This window comes from Stegostoma tigrinum, chromosome 11 (genome assembly GCF_030684315.1).
Source record: "Stegostoma tigrinum isolate sSteTig4 chromosome 11, sSteTig4.hap1, whole genome shotgun sequence".
NCBI lineage: Eukaryota > Metazoa > Chordata > Chondrichthyes > Orectolobiformes > Stegostomatidae > Stegostoma > Stegostoma tigrinum.
In genome coordinates this window covers 41,745,778-41,765,872 of record NC_081364.1, presented here as the reverse complement: position 1 = coordinate 41,765,872, position 20,095 = coordinate 41,745,778, and the positions used below count along the sequence as shown (strand labels likewise).

Below are 20,095 nucleotides of genomic sequence, written 5' to 3'. Positions count from 1 at the left end.
TTAAAGATTTTGAATTAGAGATTGGATACATCGCAGCAGCTTTTGTGATTTATTTTTAAAGTATTACTGTACTTGACAGGAATCAGAATAATTTTGTCCTGGGAACATGGACGGCCTTTCATACAAGTTTGATCTAACTATAAATGCTTGAATCTAAATGTTCACTGAGCTATTTTGATAATATCTGCTAATTAAAGATGTCCTATGTACGAGGGTTGTTGACTGGAAATGACAATGACCCCTAAAACTATCTTAACATCCACCATAATAACAGCCATCAATAATATCTGGAGCTGAATTTTACCATTTTTTGGTTCGAGTTATTCATGGCACCCAGTGCATCATGACGCATGGCAACTTTTCTTATGCAATCTTCCACACTTCAGCTCAAAAATTTATATAGCTGGCCTCTTTAGTAAGTTAGGCAAAATGCACATCACCGTCAGGATTCTATGATGGTTAACCACTGGTACCATATTTAAACTCTAACTCTGAACTAATCCCACAGAGCTAGGAAATGCCCTTCAACATTGGTGCTTTGGTATTATCTCCGAGAAACGGGCCCGAAAAGGGAAGTTAACTCCTCGGTTCGGTGATTAAGAATCTGGAGGCGTTGGGACGATTGGGTGCAGTGAGGAGTGCAGTGCAGTATCCCGATGAGTGGCAAAAGGAGGCTACGTTAGCAGACTCAACCAGCTTGAGGAAATAGCAAACCAGGTCAGTGAAATGTCGTGGGTGAAAAACAAGGCAAAACAGTAAGGTAGAATGACCACCTCTACTATGCAAAGGAATGTGCTACTCTGTCAGCGACAAAGCAAAAGGCCACCATTCACTGTAACTCTGAATCTGCGCACACAGTTCACCATGGCTCCTAGTCTACAACTCATTATTGCATGCATCATGCTACTCAACAGCTCCTCATTCTACTAACCCTTCCTGCAGTCTGTGGTTCTACTCACTCACTGCAGACACTTTATCGTTTCGCCTGCTACACATCACCTCTAGCTTCTTTCCTATTCACTATCATCAGATGCAGACCATCTCTTTGTCTCAGTGCAGGGAAGATTAGCCCACTCTGGGGGCTGATGTTTCCACAGCACCCTGAAAGACAAATCTGCAATCCTGGACTGGTTGTACATAACTGCAATCAACTCTGCAGGCTGAATTTGACAAAACCCTTGGCTGACTGCAGCAGATCTGCCTGACTTATTGAAGTCCACCTCGACCCCATTATAGAATGTTCACCTTTAACCTTCACGCTTGACCATTTGATTGAATCCCATTCAGTGTGTTGGCCATGTCAGCTACTGGCACATGCTGCAAGTGTGACATTGAAATAATAGTATTGTAAACCAACATGCTAATTTTCTGAAGACGAGTCCAGGCTGGAAATATCAGCTTTCTGGCTCCTATGATGCTGCTTGGCCTGCTGTGTTAATCCAGCTCTACACTTTGTTATCTCAGATTCTCCAGCATCTACAGTTCCTACTATCTCTGCTCATCCTCCCGACTGTTCAGTGCTCCAACATCATGAAGCTGTTGCCTCTGTGTACAATAAGAAGCAATGGAAGCCACAGTGCTGGCAGCCTCTAAGTACAAAAAGAATGAGCACTAAGAAATAAAGCTAAGGACTCCAGGAACGGGTGAGCTTGCTTGCAAAGCAACCTGGCTGAACCATGTACATCATAAGTGTCATGAAACTCCAAGAGAAATCTTTGAAGGATGAAATGGAGAGAGAGTTGGTCTGAAAACAGCCATGGTAATGTAGTTGAGGCTGGAGGTTTACCATTGCCAATTTGCTTGGATGAAGGGCTAAAGGAAACAGGGTCAATGGAGCAATGCAGGACTGTAGTGGTTAACACACGTTTGGATGAAAACTTGGGAGATGCAAGTGGAAAGTTACAGCCATCGGGTTCCTACTCTGAATTTCATTTTGGGAATTGGCAGCATCTAGTTTTTCAGGGAAGGAGAGCAGATTTGGGAGAGGGGCAGAAATCAGGTGAGTTTAATCAGATGCATGTGCATGGAATTAAGGTATCTGTCACTCATTTTCAAGCTTCAGAAATCTCCTTGTTCATCACAAGGAGAAAAATCAGAACATTTTTTCTCATCACAAGAATCTAGTTTTTCTGTTTTTGCCATTTGTTTTAACTCTCTTGCTATTGTCCATGCCATTAAAGGGAGCAGAAGATTGCCCTAAATAAATTATCTTTTAAATTTTCAACCTATTTATGAACCACAAATGTGACCTTCATTCAACCATTTTGTCTACAGGACTGACTGGTCTGCAATCCAAAATTCCTGTTGACAATGGCCCTTTAAATAAATAGAAAAGTCAAAGACTTAAATAAGAGAAAGTTAATTTAATGTTGTTAATCAGCCATGACAAAACATGAAATAACTTACTAAATCATTTATAGAAACAGCCTCTGGATTTTAATTACAGACATTTATAATTTAGCAAACAGCATCTGACTTGAATATTGGTATCCCAATATGTCATTCAGTTTCTCAAAGCCCTTATATTGATTCAGCATATAGTAATATACTCATATTTATTAATTTTACTTTTCAGAGTCTACTTTTCCACTCCCCCTTCCACCTCCACTAATTGATTTAACTATGCAACTGATTTTTAAAAAAAAAATATCAATAAGTACACTGTTTAGCTAATCTATACCAAATTTTCTTGGTAGTGAAAGACACATTAAACAGGTTTAACAGGTAATTACAGTGATATAGAAATAGAAATGAAAATTGTGTTTAATAAAGTAGTATTTACGCTTTCTGGAATTATTTTCACATCTACTCATCTATAATATTGCATTATGAATTTAAGTTGAAATGCTACGTGGCATGGTGAAAATTATACACAATTCCTGTCCGAAGCAAGTAGTAAATGGATGAAGCCAACTGAATGAAAGCTAGAAATTACAATTTATTAGAAATTATTGTTAAATCCAAAAAGAAAAATTGAACAAATATCCTCATAATTTGTGTTTTGTGAACTTCTGTTACTACTGTATTTGCATTTAACACTCGTGTCTTCCTTGACACTGCTTTGGCCAGTTAAAGAAGAAGCCGTTACATAAAGGTAAGTATTAATGCAGGATTCATTGTATCACATACGTAATTTTCCTATAAGATTTCTTTGTGTTTTATTTATACATAAATAATTGTTGCAGCAAGATGTCAATGCATTAGGAATAGCAACTGTGAGCCAGACGCAAAAAATGATACAGAATTTTGCATATGTGCAATTAGGAGGGTGGGACTATCTTCAAGAAGAGTAATCCATACACATAAAAGACTATTGGATAAAGTACAGATTCAAGAGACTTGGAATCATTTACAAAATGGCTGAAAATTGTAATGGAGACACTGCAGCATATTTAGGATTTGTCTTTATGTATATTCGCACAACAAAGTTTTTCAAATTGCTCAAAGTGCTAATGGGCTAATATTGACTCGTAGGGGTGTACTTTTTAATTTTAATTTTTTATTGTGTATTTTACATGTATTTATACTTAAACCAATTTAAGGTGTAAAACAAGAATTGCAAGATTGCCATCAAAATCAATCATTTTTATTTTCTTCAACATGATTCAATTTTCAAGCTTAGTACTCTAATTGAAAGCCATTATGAAGTTCTGTGCTTATATAAACAGTTAAGTAGTAAATATTCATCCAAGAATGAAGGAAGATGCCCCTTCTGTCACCTGACCAGTCGGTCTTGTTAGAAATGAAGATTGATACTCAGCTCAGGAGACATTAATAAAGGAGACTATTTGATGTAAATAACTTAGCTGTTTTAAACTATTGTTTTCTTGAATCACAGCAGGATTACCTCTGTACTAAAAACTCTCATCCATTTGCAGGTAGCTTCAGTAAGGATAAGCTTGCTCAGCCATTCAAAGTCATGAGATAAAGTATATTAAAGCTTGAAAGATACATACCCATCCATTAATTGAAATGATAAAAATAGAGCCAAGCATTCAGTCTATAATCATTGATTATTCGCTCATGGTTTTGCCACCATCTCCGTGCAAAATTATTTATATTTAGGTAAAAGCAACATATATTTCAGATTCGTTGAAAAGTTGCGGTGGTGTGAATGAGTTGAGTGACGGTCCGGTCTGCTGTGCGACTCTTCCAAAAATGGAAATAAAATTTAGGACAGATGTAAAGTTGGCGGAAGATTCACTGCAATCTGTTTCACAACATCACCCAAAGTAAAAATCTGCCCAACTTACAACTAAACAAGTCATGACTTGTTTAGTTAACACTGATACTAATGTTAAAACAGGAAATGCAAAATCAGAAGGAGTTAACAGCTTAAAAGGCTAATATCTAGATTTGCAAAAAAAAATCTCCTGGACAAGCTTTGATCACTGAATGTGGTTGGGAGAAGAATTTCCAGGGTATGTTTTCCATTATTGGCCCATGGTTTTTCTTTTGTTTGTCTCTCCCAGGTGCATGTAAGGATATGGTGGGATTAGAGCACATGGAAAGAAGGAAGAAACAAATCTTTAGCTCTGCAGTTCCAGTCAGCTGCATTTTGAGGTAAGTTGACAGATAAGTTGATCTTTTGCTGCCTGTCAATTCTATATCTTTGAAACTATCTTCAGTCATAATTGTAGCAATGGTCCAAGTCATTAAATTCCAGTTGAAAGAAGTCCAAGTGCCACCAAAACCACTTTCAGGTAATCTTGTAAAGACACGTGAAATGTTGAAATGACTGTTGAAAAGACTTTTATTGAACTGTACTAAGCAAATGTGTTAGAATCATTCAAATTAAAACACAGTGAACTCGCATAATAATGGAGACAAGTATTCTTCTTAGTGTAATCAATAAAGCAAACTGCAGGGATGATTATGGATACAACAGTCTTGCTCATGTCGCACCAGCTAAAGACCTGGGATTCTGTTGTAATCAACAGTCACAGTACTCCCCAAGATGTTGGAAAAATTTGGGCACAAATATCTTTTCATATTGAATAGATACATATTTCTGGGGAAAAGAAAATGCTAGTAATCCACCAAAGTTCAAAAATAAGGCCACAATATATATGTGTCCTTCACTTTTACAGCAATGAGGATTATTAACATTCACTAGCCTAGCAAACCAGCAAAATAAAATGAATTGGAGATATACATACAAACAGGTCTCTTTACAAACAGATTGACAGCTCTGGGATCCAGGGACCTGGAACTAAAGCATTTTTTATTAATGTCAGTCATTCACATGTAGGTGATCTAGTAGCCTCTGTGTATTTAAAAGCATATTCTCTTGTGTATATAGATGCCATATCCATGTAGTGTTGCTGTATTGTGGAAGGATTTTGCACTCTTTTAGTTACTGATAGATTCCACATCTGCTCTGTTATTTACTAAACCTGCACTACTTACAGCTTCCTGAGAAAACTGGGAGCAAAAGTCAATTAGGATGATTATGAAAACCATAAGAACTGCGGATGCTGTAAATTAGGAACAAAAACAGAAGTTGCTGGAAAAGCTCAAAATATCTGGCCATTTCTGTGAAGAAAAAGTCAAGAGTTAACATTTCGGGTCCAGTGACTCTTCCTCGAAACTTCCAAGTTCTGAGAAAGGGTCACTGGACCCAACACTAACTAGGACTATTATATATTGATTGTCAGTCTAGGAAGCATGAGGCTGAAAGTACACCTTACTGTTCCCTTTCTGGTGGAAAACTTGACACCCCGAAGCACACTACCAGCTGGAGGAGAATGGTTTTACACTACATGATAAACAGCAGACAGAGGCCATACAAATAGCACCAGTGCAATACAAGCGCCGGGATAATACAAGAGTGGTATATAATTAGATTGGAAGTGGTATAGTCACCTCCAACTTCCTTTTTGCCTAGGAGTAATGACTGCAATAGTCAGCTGTTTATCCCATCCACATTCCTCAGCTGTTTCTGGCTGGTAATTCTATACTTTTCTTCCTTAGTGAACTAATGCAATGACATGAATTGTCAACACAAGCCTCATTACGTCCACAGATGTAATGCTAGAATCCCTACAGTGTAGAAACAGGCCATTCAGCCCACCAAGTCCATACTGACGTTCCAAACAGCATTCCACTCAGTCCCACCCCATGCCTGTAAATGTTGCATTTCCCAGGGCTGATCCACCTAACTTACACATTCCATGGACACTATGGGTAATTTACATGGCCAATGCACCTATCCTGTAGAAGGAAACCAGAGCACCTGGAAGAAACACATGCAGACACGGGAAGAATGTGCAAACTCCACAGTCAGTCACCTGAGGGTGGAAATGAACCCAGGTTCCTGATGCTGTAAGGCAGTAGTGCTAACCACTGAGCCGCCGTGCTGCTATATTCAAACAAGCACTCAGAAGAATTCAGTGGTGTTTGTACTTGTTTAAATGCTTTATTTTGTATTCTAATTTTGAATGAAAGCAAGGAAAGCTCCACATGTACAGCAGCACTTAAATAGTCAAGGGAGACTTGTTTTGGTATATTTATGTTGCATTTTCACTGCAGTTTTTTTTGTTATAATGACCAGGTTTTGACAAAATATTTTGATGACTACTTCTGTTCTTTCCTCAAAGAAAGTTTAGATTCAATATACTTAGAATAAGGACTTTATGGTTGAAGTGGTTTCAGAGAAAGAAAGATGGTTGCTAAGATTAGTAGAGCCGTCCCTTTAATTCTTTGTTTGAACACAAAAATCTACAAGGTGTTAGTTGATTTTTAATAGGAGTTAGAAGTTTCCCTACAAGACAGAGGCAGCTCATAATGTGAGAAATTTAAACAGGCTTATATAAGATAGCAGTATTATTGTTATTTAATTAATTTCATTGGATTCTGCATGGCAGGCGAGTGTATTACGTGCTTTGCTGCTGAGACTGCCCCTTGTGTGTTGTGGGCTTTTCTACTGGTTCTGCATGAGTACTAGCTTTAAATGTTCCTCTAGTTGAAGGATCCACTGGTGGATCTCTATTTGTAATTAGCCCAGATGTTTCAGTAAAGATTTCAAGGTCATACAACAATGGGTGTCTGCACTGAAATCTGCCACTGGCAATGTCAGTAGCATCTGCAGTATTGATCTCAGTTGCACAACAGCAGCACATTTCCTGTGAATGCTACTCTAACACTGTGGTCACTTTGAAGTCCACATTTCAGGATTTACCCTGGGATTTACCCTGCTTGGGGAAAATTTAGAGATGAGCACGGGAGTAGGATTTAAAATAATTCATGGTGCCCAGAGTTCCACGCTCTATCAGAAGGCATCTCCTCATTGAACTTGGGCTCTTGTGGTGTGCAGTGGTAGTATCCCTACCTGAGAGCCTGGAGGCTCAGATTCAAGTCCCACCTGTTCCAGAGGTGTGTAATAGCATCTCTGAACAAGTCGCTTAGAAAACAGATCTTTTGAACTTGAAAGCCTACTTTCCGTTACCAAAACTTCTCCCTGAAAGGCTTCACAAATTTTGGTTTGTTTGTACTGTGAGTTTACTTCCAAAGGTCCTTCTATCTGATGCAGCAATATTGATGTTATCCCATAAAATAAGAATGTGGATGTGGAGATGGTGGCATTTAAGAATCCAAAAGTCATTTATTACAACTACCTAATATGTCCAAACAATGCATTCCTCACGTACAGAAGTGTCTGAGCTACACTAAGCTGTTAATTTACAAACAGAGAGCCAAGTCTCCAGTAGAGAGCCATGCTCATGTGGTCTGCAGTAAAATGGAGAATCAGTCCTTTGTACCCTCAGCTAACAAGCTGAGATACAGTGACATCAGCAGAAGAATATCTCTTCGAGGCACACTGACATTCTGACCTGTCACATGACACAAGTGTTCTAAAGGGAAGTGCTGATTTGACTGCTGTCATTATGCAGAGTATTCTATGCAAGATGGATACAAGTTTGACTGCAATTCTTCAGTCTCACACACACCTCAAAGAGATGGGATGATTGGAATGCAAGTCTCACTAAGTCAGATTTTCTTCTACACTCCTGTTTGATATCAGACCAGCGGCAGTGACATTTCGCATTCTGTGCATAAATTGATCAGTTTCCCTGTCAATTTTGTCACAGCCCAAAACTATGTAAATACACGATTGTATTCCGCAGAGTTATCTGGGGCTTTGCATAGGAAATACAAAGAACAAAAAAAATTACAGCACAGGAACAGGCCCTTCGGCCCTACCAGCCTGCGCCAATCCAGATCCTCTATCTAAACCTGTTGCCTATTTTCCAAGGATCTGAATCCCTCTGCTCCCTGCACATTCATGTATCTGTCCAGATAGATCTTAAAATGAAGTAATCCTGCTCACCTCTACCATTTCTGCTGGCAACACATTCCAGGCACCTACCACTCTCTGCGTAAAGAACTTTCCACGCATATCTCCCCTAAATTTTTTCCCTCTCACCGTGAAATCATGACCCTTAGTAATTGAGTCCCCGGCTCTGGGGAAAAAGCTTCTTGCTATCCACCTTGTCTATACCTCTCATGATTTTATCGACCTCAATCAGGTCCCCCCTCAACCTCCATTTTTCTAATGTAACTAATCATAAACTACTCAACCTCTCTTCATAGCAAGTGCCCTCCACACCAAGTAACATCCTGGTGAACCTTCTCTGCACCCTCTCCAAAGCATCCACATCCTTTTGGTGAGAAGAAGGATCTCGACACAAAATGTCAGCTTTCCTGCTTCTCTGATGCTGCTTGGCCTGCTGTGTTCATCCAGCTCTACACCGTGTTATCTCAGATTCTCCAGCATCGGCAGTTCCTACTATCACTATAACATCCTTATGGTAATGTGGTGACCAGAACTGTACACAGTATTCCAAATGTGATCAAACCAAAGTCCTATACAACTGTAACATGACCTGCCAACTCTTGTACTCAATATCCCACCGATGAATGAAAGCATGCCATGTGCCTTCTTGATCGCTCTATCAATCTGTATTGCCACCTTCAGGGAACAATGAATCTGAACACCCCAACCTCACTGTGTATCAATTTTCCCTGAGCTTTTCCATTTACCTTACAGTTCACTCTTGAGTTGGATCTTCCAAAATGCATCACCTCGCATTTGCTGGTATTGAACTCCATCTGCCATTTCTCCACCCAACTCTTCAATCTATCTATATTCTGCTGCATTCTCCAACAATCCCCTTCACTATCTGCTACTCCACCAATCTTACTGTCATCTACAAATTTGCTAATCAGACCATCTATACATTCCTCCAGATCATTTATATATATCAAAAACAAGAGTCCCAACACGGATCTCTGTGGAACACCACTGGTTACAGTTCTCCATTTTGAGAAACTCCCTTCCACTGCAACCCTCTGTCTCCTGTTGCCCAGCCAGTTCCTCATCCATCTAGCCAGTACATCTTGGGATGTCACATTCTTCATCAGCCTACCATGGCGAACCTTATCAAACGCCTTACTGAAGTCCATGTAAATGACATCTACAGTCATTCCCTCATCTATCAACTTTGTCACTTCCTCAAAGAATTCAATCAAGTTGGTAAAACATGACCTGCCCTACAAAAAACCATGCTGCCTATCACTAATAAGCCCGTTTTCTTCCAAAAGTAAATAGATCCTATCTCTTTATCATCTCCAGCAGCTTCCCCACCACTGATGTCAGGCTCACCAGTCTATAATTACCTGGATTATCCTTGCTACCCTTCTTAAACAAGGGGATAACATTAGCAATTCTTCAGTCCTCCGGGACCTTATCCATGCTCAAGGATGCTGCAAAGATATGTTAAGGCCCTAGCTATTTCCTCTCTCAGTAACCTGGGATAGATCCTGTCCAGACCTGGGGACTTGTCCACCCTAATGCCTTTTAGAATACCCAACACTTCCCCCCCCCCCCCCCCCCCCTTATGCCGATTGCACCCAGAGTAATCAAACAACTATCCCTAACCTCAACATCCGTCATGTCCCTCTCCCCGGTGAATACCAGCATGAAGTGCTCATTAAGAATCTCATTCATTTTCTCTGACTCCTTGCATAACTTCCATCCTTTGTCCTTGAGTAGGCCAACCCTTTCTCTAGTTACCCTCTTGCTCCTTATGTACAAATAAAAGGCTTTGGGATTTTCCTTAACCTTGTTTGCTGAAGATGTTTCATGAACGCTTTTAGCTCTCTTAATTTCTCATTTTCAGATTGGTCCTACTTTCCTGATATTCTTCCAAAGCTTCGTTTGTTTTCAGTCACCTAGACCTTATGATTGCTTCCTTTTTCCTCTTTGCTAATCTCACAATTTCATCTGTCATCCATGGTTCCCTAATCTTGCCTTTTCTATCCCTCATTTTCGCAGGGAAATGTCTGTCCTGCACTCTGATCAACCTCTCTTTAAAAGCCTCCCACATATCAAATGTGGACTTACCCTCAAACATCTGCTCCCAATCCACATTCCCCAGGTCCTGCCGAATTTTGCTATAGTTGGCCTTCCCCCAACAAAGCACTCTTTGAGGACCGCTCTCATCTTTATCCATGAGTATTCTAAAACTTACGGAATTGTGATCACTATTTCCGAAGTAATCCCCTCCTGAAACTTCAACCAACTGATTGGGTTCATTCCCCAACACCAGGTCCAATAAGCCCCCTTCCCGAGTTGGACTATTTACATACTAGAAAACCGTCCTGCATGCTCCTTACAAATTCTGCTCCACCTAAACCCCTAACACGAAGTGAATCCCAGTCAATGTTGGGAAAATTAAAAACCTCCCATCACCACCCTGTTGCTCCTACATCTTTCCATAATCTGTCTACATATTTGCACCTCTATCTCATGATCATTGTTGGGAGGCTGGTAGTACAGCCCCAACATTTTATCACACCCTTCCTATTTCTGAGCTCTGCCCACATTACCTCACTGCTCGAATCCTCCATAGTGCCCTCCTTCAGCACAGCCGAGATATCCTCTTTGACCACTAATGCAACTTCTCCAACCCTCTTACCTCTCTCTCTCTATCCCGCCTGAAGCATCTTTATCCTGGGATACTTAGTTGACAATCTTGCCCTTCCCTCAACCAAGTCTCAGTAATAGCAATAACGTCATACTCTCAGTTACTAATCCAAGCCCTCAGTTCATCTGCCTTACCTACTACACTTCTCGCACTAAAACAAAATGCACCTCAGACCACCTGTCCCTTTGCATTCATCATCTGCTGTCTGCCTACTCTTCCCCTTAGTCACGTTGACTTCATTATCTAGTTCCTTACAGGTTTTATTTACTACCTCTTTACTGTCCACTAATCACCTCATTTGGTTTCATCTCCCTGCCACATTAGTTTAAACCCTCTCCAACATCATTAGCAAAAGCACCGCCTAGAACATTGTTTACACATGGGCGGGACTGGAATCAGTCTGATTTGTAACAGTCCCACCTCCCGCAGAACCAGTCCCGACATCCCAAAAATCTGAACCCCTCCCTCTTGCACCATCTCTCAAGCCAGTCATTTATCCTGCCTATTCCTTTATTTCTACTGTGGCTAGCATGTGGCACTGGTAGAAATCCTGAGATGACTATCTATGAGGTCCTACTTTTTAACTTGGCTCCTAACTCCCTGAATTCTGCTTGTAGGACCTCATTCCATTTATTACCTACATCATGTGATGCATGTACGCATCACAACAGCTGGCTGTTCACTCTCCCCCCCCCCCAACCACACCCCCTCCCCCCTCAATGATCCAACCCTTCAAAATGGGTAAGAGTTGCTTAGATTGCAGACTGACTAGACAAAATTTTGAAACCATCACAACAATCTGCAATCTGGCACTCATTCTCTGATGCAGAGAAAATAATAAGCTTGATTCCTTTGCCAGAAGCGAATTATGTTCTAACAGTGTTGACAATGGGCAGATCAGATGGCACCAAGATCACTGTAGAAGGGGAGCTGGTACTAACTGTTTTTAAGGTAATGACAGGGATGCAATTCTCAGTGGGTTCACCCCATCGGTTGCTGCATCCCTTGATGGGATGTTGTGCTTTTAAACAAAGCATGCACTAGGGTGACAAGTAAACTACAGAGGTTTGCACATTGTTAACACCAGTGCTAGTCGGATTAATCAATCAATTTCAAAGGGGCTTCAATTGGGAGTGGGCTCGGAAGAATGCTCATGGTTCTTTCCACCACGGGCTTGATTGGGTCTGAAATCTGAAAGGCGATATTAGATATGCAAATTAAATGGTCGTTTCTGCAGGCCATGAATGTCAGATAGCTGAAAAAATTACTTCAGGGCCATCTGCATTTGAATCAGAGAAAACACTGATATATTTCTCAACACAAACAGTAGAACAGTAATCGAAAGAAGGGTGAAATTAAGTAGGAACTAAATTTTTTTGTGGATGGAGAGTGCATAGCTGAGGTATTCATGGAAAATTAGGATGCTGACAATGCAACAGAAACTCAGAAGAAGTAAACATGTAGAATAAAACAAAAATAAACACAATGTAGTTGAAATTCAGAGGACAGTGGTATAATGGGGATGACATTTGCTTGGACGCAGGTTACGGAGAGAATTAGTTATTCAGTTTCATCGGAGTAAAAGGAATCTAGTATGAGGCATTGTTGTAAATGGAATCTTGCATTAGGCATTGCATACAACAGCCAGCAATCTAATATGTCCCTTTCTGTGTGACTGTCCGTAATAAAGTTCTACCGTAATACATTTAAAAGGCTAGTAGATCTGAGAGTAGACGGGATGCATCTTCATTTACAGTGGGAAATAAATGAAAATTTTGGAGCTTCTGGTCACAATTTCCCAAGCCAATTTAGGGAATTGTGTGTGGGCAGTTCAGGTGGTGGGCTGCCACAGCAGATTAGTGATTGCAAATGCTGCACTTAGATTAAAAGAAATGGAATAAACTTGGTAGAATATCAGCCTGTCAGTGTAGTGTCAAGGTGATAGAGGAAGCTTTCATTTCTAGGAATTCACTAGCATTTGGAGAAGTGTCAGTAAGCAACTGTAAGTTATTAAAGCACATCATTTGGGCCTGAGCACCTACACCCATGTCGTTACCCTAACCCGATATACCAGGCTTTTTCATCAAATGACTGCTGCCACATCCACCCATTATCAGACACTAAGAGTTCCCATTAGAAGCTACTGATTCTCCCAAGCTGACCTTTACCCATGTGAGGCTGGATGAACACAGCAGACCAAGCAGCATCTCAGGAGCACAAAAGCTCTGCTGTGTTCATCCAGCCTCACATTTTATTATCTTGGAATCTCCAGCATCTGCAGTTCCCATTATCTCTGACCTTTACCCATCCCTTGTTTGTCCAATTGTCCATTCAAGCATAAAAAAGGTTGAGAGTAGGGAGGTCCCAAATAAAGTTTCAGGGACGCAAGATGGCACGGGCAAGCAAGAAGTTGGTTTGAAGTGTGTCTACTTCAACGCCAGGAGCATCCGAAATAAGGTGGGAGAATTTGCAGCATGGGTTGGTACCTGGGACTTCGATGTTGTGGCCATTTCGGAGACATGGATAGAGCAGGGACAGGAATGGTTGTTGCAGATTCCGGGATTTAAATGTTTCAGTATGAGCAGAGAAGACGGTAAAAGAGGGGGAGGTGTGGCATTGTTGGTCAAGGGCAGTATTACAGTTGCAGAAAGGATGTTTGGGGACTCATCAACTGAGGTAGTATGGGCTGAGGTTAGAAACAGGAAAGGAGAGGTCACCCTGTTGGGAGTTTTCTATAGGCCTCCGAATAGTCCCAGATATGTAGAGGAAAGGACAGTGAAGATGATTCTCGATAGGAGTGAGAGAGACAGGGTAGTGTCATGGGGGACTTCAACTTTACAAATATTGACTGGAAACACTATAGATCGAGTACTATAGATGGGTCAGTTTTTGTCCAGGGTGTGCAGGAGGGCTTCCTGACACAGTATGTCGACAGGCCAACAAGGGGCGAAGCCACATTAGATTTGGTACTGGGTAATGAGCCCGGCCAGGTGTTAGATTTGGAAGTAGGTGAGCGCTTTGGTGATAGTGAATTCTGTTATGTTTACTTTAGTGATAGAAAGAGATAGGTGTATACCACTGTGCAAGAGTTATAGCTGGGGGAAAGGTAATTACGATGAGATTAGACAAGATTTAGGGAGCATAGGATGGGGAAGGAAACTGCAGGGGATGGGCACATTAGAAATGTGGAGCTTATTCAAGGAAAAGCTCCTGTGTCCCCTAGATAAGTACGTACCTGTCAGGCAGGGAGGAAGCTGTAGAGCGCGGGAGCCGTGGTTTACGAAGGAAGTGGAATCTCTGGTCAAGAGGAAGAAGGCGGCTTATGTTAGGATGAGATGTGAAGGCTCAGTTAGGGCGTATGAGCATTACAAGGTAGCCAGGAAAGACCTAAAAAGAGAGCTCAGAAGAGCCAGGAGGAGACATGAGAAGTTGCTGGTGGATAGGATCAGGGGTAAACCCTAAGGCTTTCTATAGGTATTTAAGGAATAAAAGAATGACAGGAGTAAGATTAGGGCCAATCAAGGATAGTAGTGGGAGGCTGTGTGGGGAGTCAGAGGAGACAGAGGAAGCACTAAATGAATATTTTTTGACAGTATTCACTCTAGAAAATGACAAGGTTGTCGAGGAGAATACTGAGATACAGGCTACTAGGTGGGATTGAGGTTCACAAGGAAGACGTATTAGAAATCCTACAGAGTGTGAAGATAGATAAGTCCCCTGGGCCGGATGGGATTTATCCTAGGATCCTCTGGGAAGCCAGGGAGGAGATTGCTGAGCCTTTGCCATTGATCTTTAACTCGTCATTGTCTACAGGAATAGTGCCAGACGACTGAAGGATAGCAAATGTGGTTCCCCTGTTCAAGAAAGGGAGTAGAGACAACCCTGGTAATTATAGACAAGTGAGCCTTACTTCAGTTGTTGGTAAAGTGTTGGAAACGGTTTTAAGAGATAGGATTTATACTCATCTAGAAAAGAATAATTTGATTAGGGATAGTCAGCACGGTTTTGTGAAGGGTAGGTTGTGCTCACAAACCTTATTGAGTTCTTTGAGAAGGTGACCAAACAGATAGATGAGAGTAAACCAGTTGATGTGGTGTATATGGATTTCAGCAAGGCGTTCGATAAGGTTCCCCACAGTAGGCTATTGTACAAAATGCGGAGGAATGGGATTGTGGGAGATATAGCAGTTTGGATCAGAAATTGACTTGCTGAAAGAAGACAGAGGGTGGTGGTTGATGGGAAACGTTCAACCTGGAAACCAGTTACTAGTGGTGTACTGCAAGGGTTGGAGTTGGATCCACTGCTGTTTGTCATTTTTATAAATGACCTGGATGAGGGCGTAGAAGGATGGGTTAGTAAATTTACAGACGACACTAAGGTCGGTGGAGTTGTGGATAGTGACGAAGGATGTTGTAGGTTACAGAGAGACATAGATAAACTGCAGGGCCCGGCTGAGAGGTGGCAAATGGAGTTTAATGCAGACAAGTGAGGCGATGCATTTTGGTAGGAGTTACCGGAATGCAAAGTACTGGGCTAATGGTGAGATTCTTGGTAGTGTAGATGCGCAGAAAGATCTCGATGTCCATGTACACAGATCCTTGAAAGTTGCCAAGATAATAAAATGTGAGGCTGGATGAACACAGCAGGCCAAGCAGCATCTCAGGAGCACAAAAGCTGACGTTTCGGGCCTAGACCCTTCATCAGAGAGGGGGATGGGGGGAGGGAACTGGAATAAATAGGGAGAGAGGGGGAGGCGGGCCGAAGATGGAGAGTAAAGAAGATAGGTGGAGAGGGTGTAGGTGGGGAGGTAGGGAGGGGATAGGTCAGTCCAGGGAAGACGGACAGGTCAAGGAGGTGGGATGAGGTTAATAGGTAGCTGGGGGTGCGGCTTGGGGTGGGAGGAAGGGATGGGTGAGAGGAAGAACCGGTTAGGGAGGCAGAGACAGCTTGGACTGGTTTTGGGATGCAGTGGGTGGGGGGGGAAGAGCTGGGCTGGTTGTGTGGTGCAGTGGGGGGAGGGGATGCACTGGGCTGGTTTAGGGATGCAGTAGGGGAAGGGGAGATTTAGAAACTGGTGAAGTCCACATTGATACCATATGGCTGCAGGGTTCCCAGGCGGAATATGAGTTGCTGTTCCTGCAACCTTCGGGTGGCATCACTGTGGCAGTGCAGGAGGCCCATGATGGACATGTCATCAAGAGAATGGGAGGGGGAGTGGAAATGGTTTGCGACTGGGAGGTGCAGTTGTTTGTTGCGAACTGAGCGGAGGTGTTCTGCAAAGCGGTCCCCAAGCCTCCGCTTGGTTTCCCCAATGTAGAGGAAGCCGCACCGGGTACAGTGGATGCAGTATACCACATTGGCAGATGTGCAGGTGAATCTCTGCTTAATGTGGAATGTCATCTTGGGGCCTGGGATGGGGGTGAGGGAGGAGGTGTGGGGACAAGTGTAGCATTTCCTGCGGTTGCAGGGGAAGGTGCCGGGTGTGGTGGGGTTGAAGGGCAGTGTGGAGCGAACAAGGGAGTCACGGAGAGAGTGGTCTCTCCGGAAAGCAGACAGGGGAGGGGATGTAAAAATGTCTTGGGTGGTGGGGTCGGATTGTAAATGGCGGAAGTGTCGGAGGATAATGCGTTGTATCCGGAGGTTGGTAGGGTGGTGTGTGAGAACGAGGGGGATCCTCTTGGGGCGGTTGTGGCGGGGGCGGGGTGTGAGGGATGTGTCGCGGGAAATGCGGGAGACGCGGTCAAGGGCGTTCTCAATCACCGTGGGGGGAAAGTTGCGGTCATTAAAGAACTTGGACATCTGGGATGTGCGGGAGTGGAATGTCTTATCGTGGGAGCAGATGCGGCGGAGGCGGAGGAATTGGGAATAGGGGGTGGAATTTGTGCAGGAGGGTGGGTGGGAGGAGGTGTATTCTAGGTAGCTGTGGGAGTCGGTGGGCTTGAAATGGACATCAGTTACAAGCTGGTTGCCTGAGATGGAGACTGAGAGGTCCAGGAAGGTGAGGGATGTGCTGGAGATGGCCCAGGTGAACTGAAGGTTGGGGTGGAAGGTGTTGGTGAAGTGGATGAACTGTTCGAGCTCCTCTGGGGAGCAAGAGGCAGCGCCGATACAGTCATCAATGTACCGGAGGAAGAGGTGGGGTTTGGGGCTTGTGTAGGTGCGGAAGAGGGACTGTTCCACGTAACCTACAAAGAGGCAGGCATAGCTGGGGCCCATGCGGGTGCCCATGGCCACCCCCTTAGTCTGTAGGAAGTGGGAAGAGTCAAAAGAGAAGTTGTTGAGTGTGAGGACGAGTTCAGCTAGGCGGATGAGAGTGTCGGTGGAGGGGGCCTGGTCGGGCCTGCGGGACAGGAAGAAGCGGAGGGCCTTGAGGCCATCTCCATGCGGAATGCAGGTGTACAGGGACTGGACGATCCCCTATTCCCAATTCCTCCGCCTCTGCATCCCAAAACCAGTCCAACCTTTCTCTGCCTCCCTAACCGGTTCTTCCTCTCACCCATCCCTTCCTCCCACCCCAAGCCGCACCCCCAGCTACCTACTAACCTCATCCCACCTCCTTGACCTGTCCATCTTCCCTGGACTGACCTATCCCCTCCCTACCTCCCCACCTACACCCTCTCCACCTATCTTCTTTACTCTCCATCTTCGGTCCGCCTCCCCCTCTCTCCCTATTTATTCCAGTTCCCTCCCCCCATCCCCCTCTCTGAAGAAGGGTCTAGGCCCGAAACGTCAGCTTTTGTGCTCCTGAGATGCTGCTTGGCCTGCTGTGTTCATCCAGCCTCACATTTTATTATCTTGGAATCTCCAGCATCTGCAGTTCCCATTATCTCTGATACTATTTTATCCTTGAAAGTTGCCACCCAGGTTGACAGACATAGTGTTTTAGCTTTTATTAGTAGAGGGATCAAGTTCCGGAACCATGAGGTTATGCTGCAGCTGTACAAAACTCTGGTGCTGCCGCACTTGGAGTATTGCGTACAGTTCTGGTCACCGCATTATAAGGAGGATGTGGAAGCTTTGGAAAGGGTGCAGAGGAGATTTACTAGGATGTTGCCTGGTATGGAGGGAAGGTCTTACGAGGAAAGGCTGAGGGACTGGAAGCTGTTTTCGTTAGAGTGAAGAAGGTTGAGAGGTGACTTAATTGAAACATATAAAATAATCAAAGGGTTAGATAGCGTGGGTAGGGAGAGCCTTTTTCCTCAGATGGTGATGGCGAGCACGAGGGGGCATAGCTTTAAATTGAGGGGGGAAAGAAATAGGACAGATGTCAGAGATAGTTTCTTTACGCAGAGAGTAGTAAGGGTATCGAACGCTTTGCCTGCAATGGTAGTAGATTCGCCAACTTTAGGTACATTTATGTCATCATTGGAGAAGCATATGGATGTATATGGAATAGTGTAGGTTAGATGGGCTTCAGATTGGTTTGACAGGTTGGCACAGCATCGAAGGCCGAAGGGCCTTTACTGTGCTGTAATGTTCTCTGTTCTATGTTCTCTCTCTCAGCTCATTTCCACCTATCACTTACTCCTTTGCCACCCAATCTTCAGCCAAAATACCAACAATGCAAGGGCTGCCACAAACACTACAATCAGACAGACTGGAAGAAAACTGGCCACAAAAGGTTTATGAACAGCAACTAACAATAAAAAGACACGACCAATACTCACTCATCTCCATTCACATGGATCAGGAGAACTACCAGTTTGATTGGGACAACACCAGGATCCTAGGACAGGCCAAACAGCGACAAGCACAGGAATTGCGAAAAGCCTGGTTCTCCACCAAGAAGGCCACCAACAAACACATAGAACTAGACCTTATATACACACATCACTGCAAAGGAAAACCAGATATGACGTAATCAAATGCTACAGAGTTTATATACCAGATGGGAAAGTACAATAGCGCTTCATCGGAGGCTGCACTGATGTTACTCAACAGGGTAATGAAACATCTGCGAACTAATGAACCAACTTGCAAGCAAACCAACCACAACCTTTACTTAACTACAATCGGTTCTAAAGGCGAGGTGGGGTGGGTCCACTGGATTCGAGAATTAACTTTACCTTCTTTCCACAGATGCTACCAGAACTGCTGAGCTCTTCCAACAAAAGGAAAGGATGTTATGCTAAATCTTTATAAAATCCAAGTTAAGCATTAGCTTCAGCACCAATCAGCTAGGTTTTAAAAGAAAGGGTGTATTTATTTTAACTTCCCAAAATTCTGTAGATGTGTGGAAGATTCTGTAGATTGGAAATTAATATCTTTTCTTCAAAAAAGGAGACAATAAACAGAAAACTATACACCAGTTAGCTTAACATATCTCAGAGAAAATATTAGAAGCTATTATTTGAGACAGCAGGGCACTTAGAAAGGTTCAAAACTAACAGGCAGAGTCAACATCATTTTTGGGAAAAGGATATTATGTTTAAACAAATTATTGTAGTATTCTGGATGAAGAGGAATCAGTGGATGTACTGTATTTAGATTTCTAAAAGATATTTGATAAAGTGCCACAGCAAAAGATTTTGCAGCAAATACAATTTCAGGGCAAAGGGAACAATGTACTAGCATTGACAGAAGTTTGGCTAACTAACATGAAACACAGCTGGTGTAAATGGGCCACATTCTTCCTGGCAAGGTATAAAGGGAGTTGGGAGACTAAAGCCATGGTTGTTAAATTTACTGATGATACCAAGATAGGTAGGAAAGTACTTTGTAAAGATGACACAAGGGTGTTACAAAGAAATTCAGATCAGTTGCGTGGGTGGGCAAAGGTCTTACAAATTATTACATGGGACAATTTGAAATCATCCACTTTGTTCGGAAGAATTAAAAATAAACAAACTATTAAAATGGTGGGAGATCGCAGAGGTCTGAGATGTAGAGGAACCTGGGTGTCCCAATTCATGAACCACAATAGGTTTGTATGTATGTACAATGAGTAATTCAGAGAGCTCACAGAAAGGTACTGTTCATTGAGAGAGAAGTGGGATACAAAAAGGTAAGGAGATTATGGTCAGTTATACAACACGGCTAAGACAATATCTGGAATACTGCGTACAATCTTGATCACCTTACTTAAGGAAGGATGTAGTGCATTGGAG

At 42.8% G+C, this 20,095-nt stretch overlaps 1 protein-coding gene across 11 annotated transcripts in view; it reads right to left on the bottom strand.

The window, feature by feature from the left end:
* Window positions 1-20,095, bottom strand: part of foxp1b (forkhead box P1b) — a 483,509-nt gene that overhangs the window by 94,170 nt on the left and 369,244 nt on the right. The gene's annotated exons all lie outside the window — the stretch shown is intronic.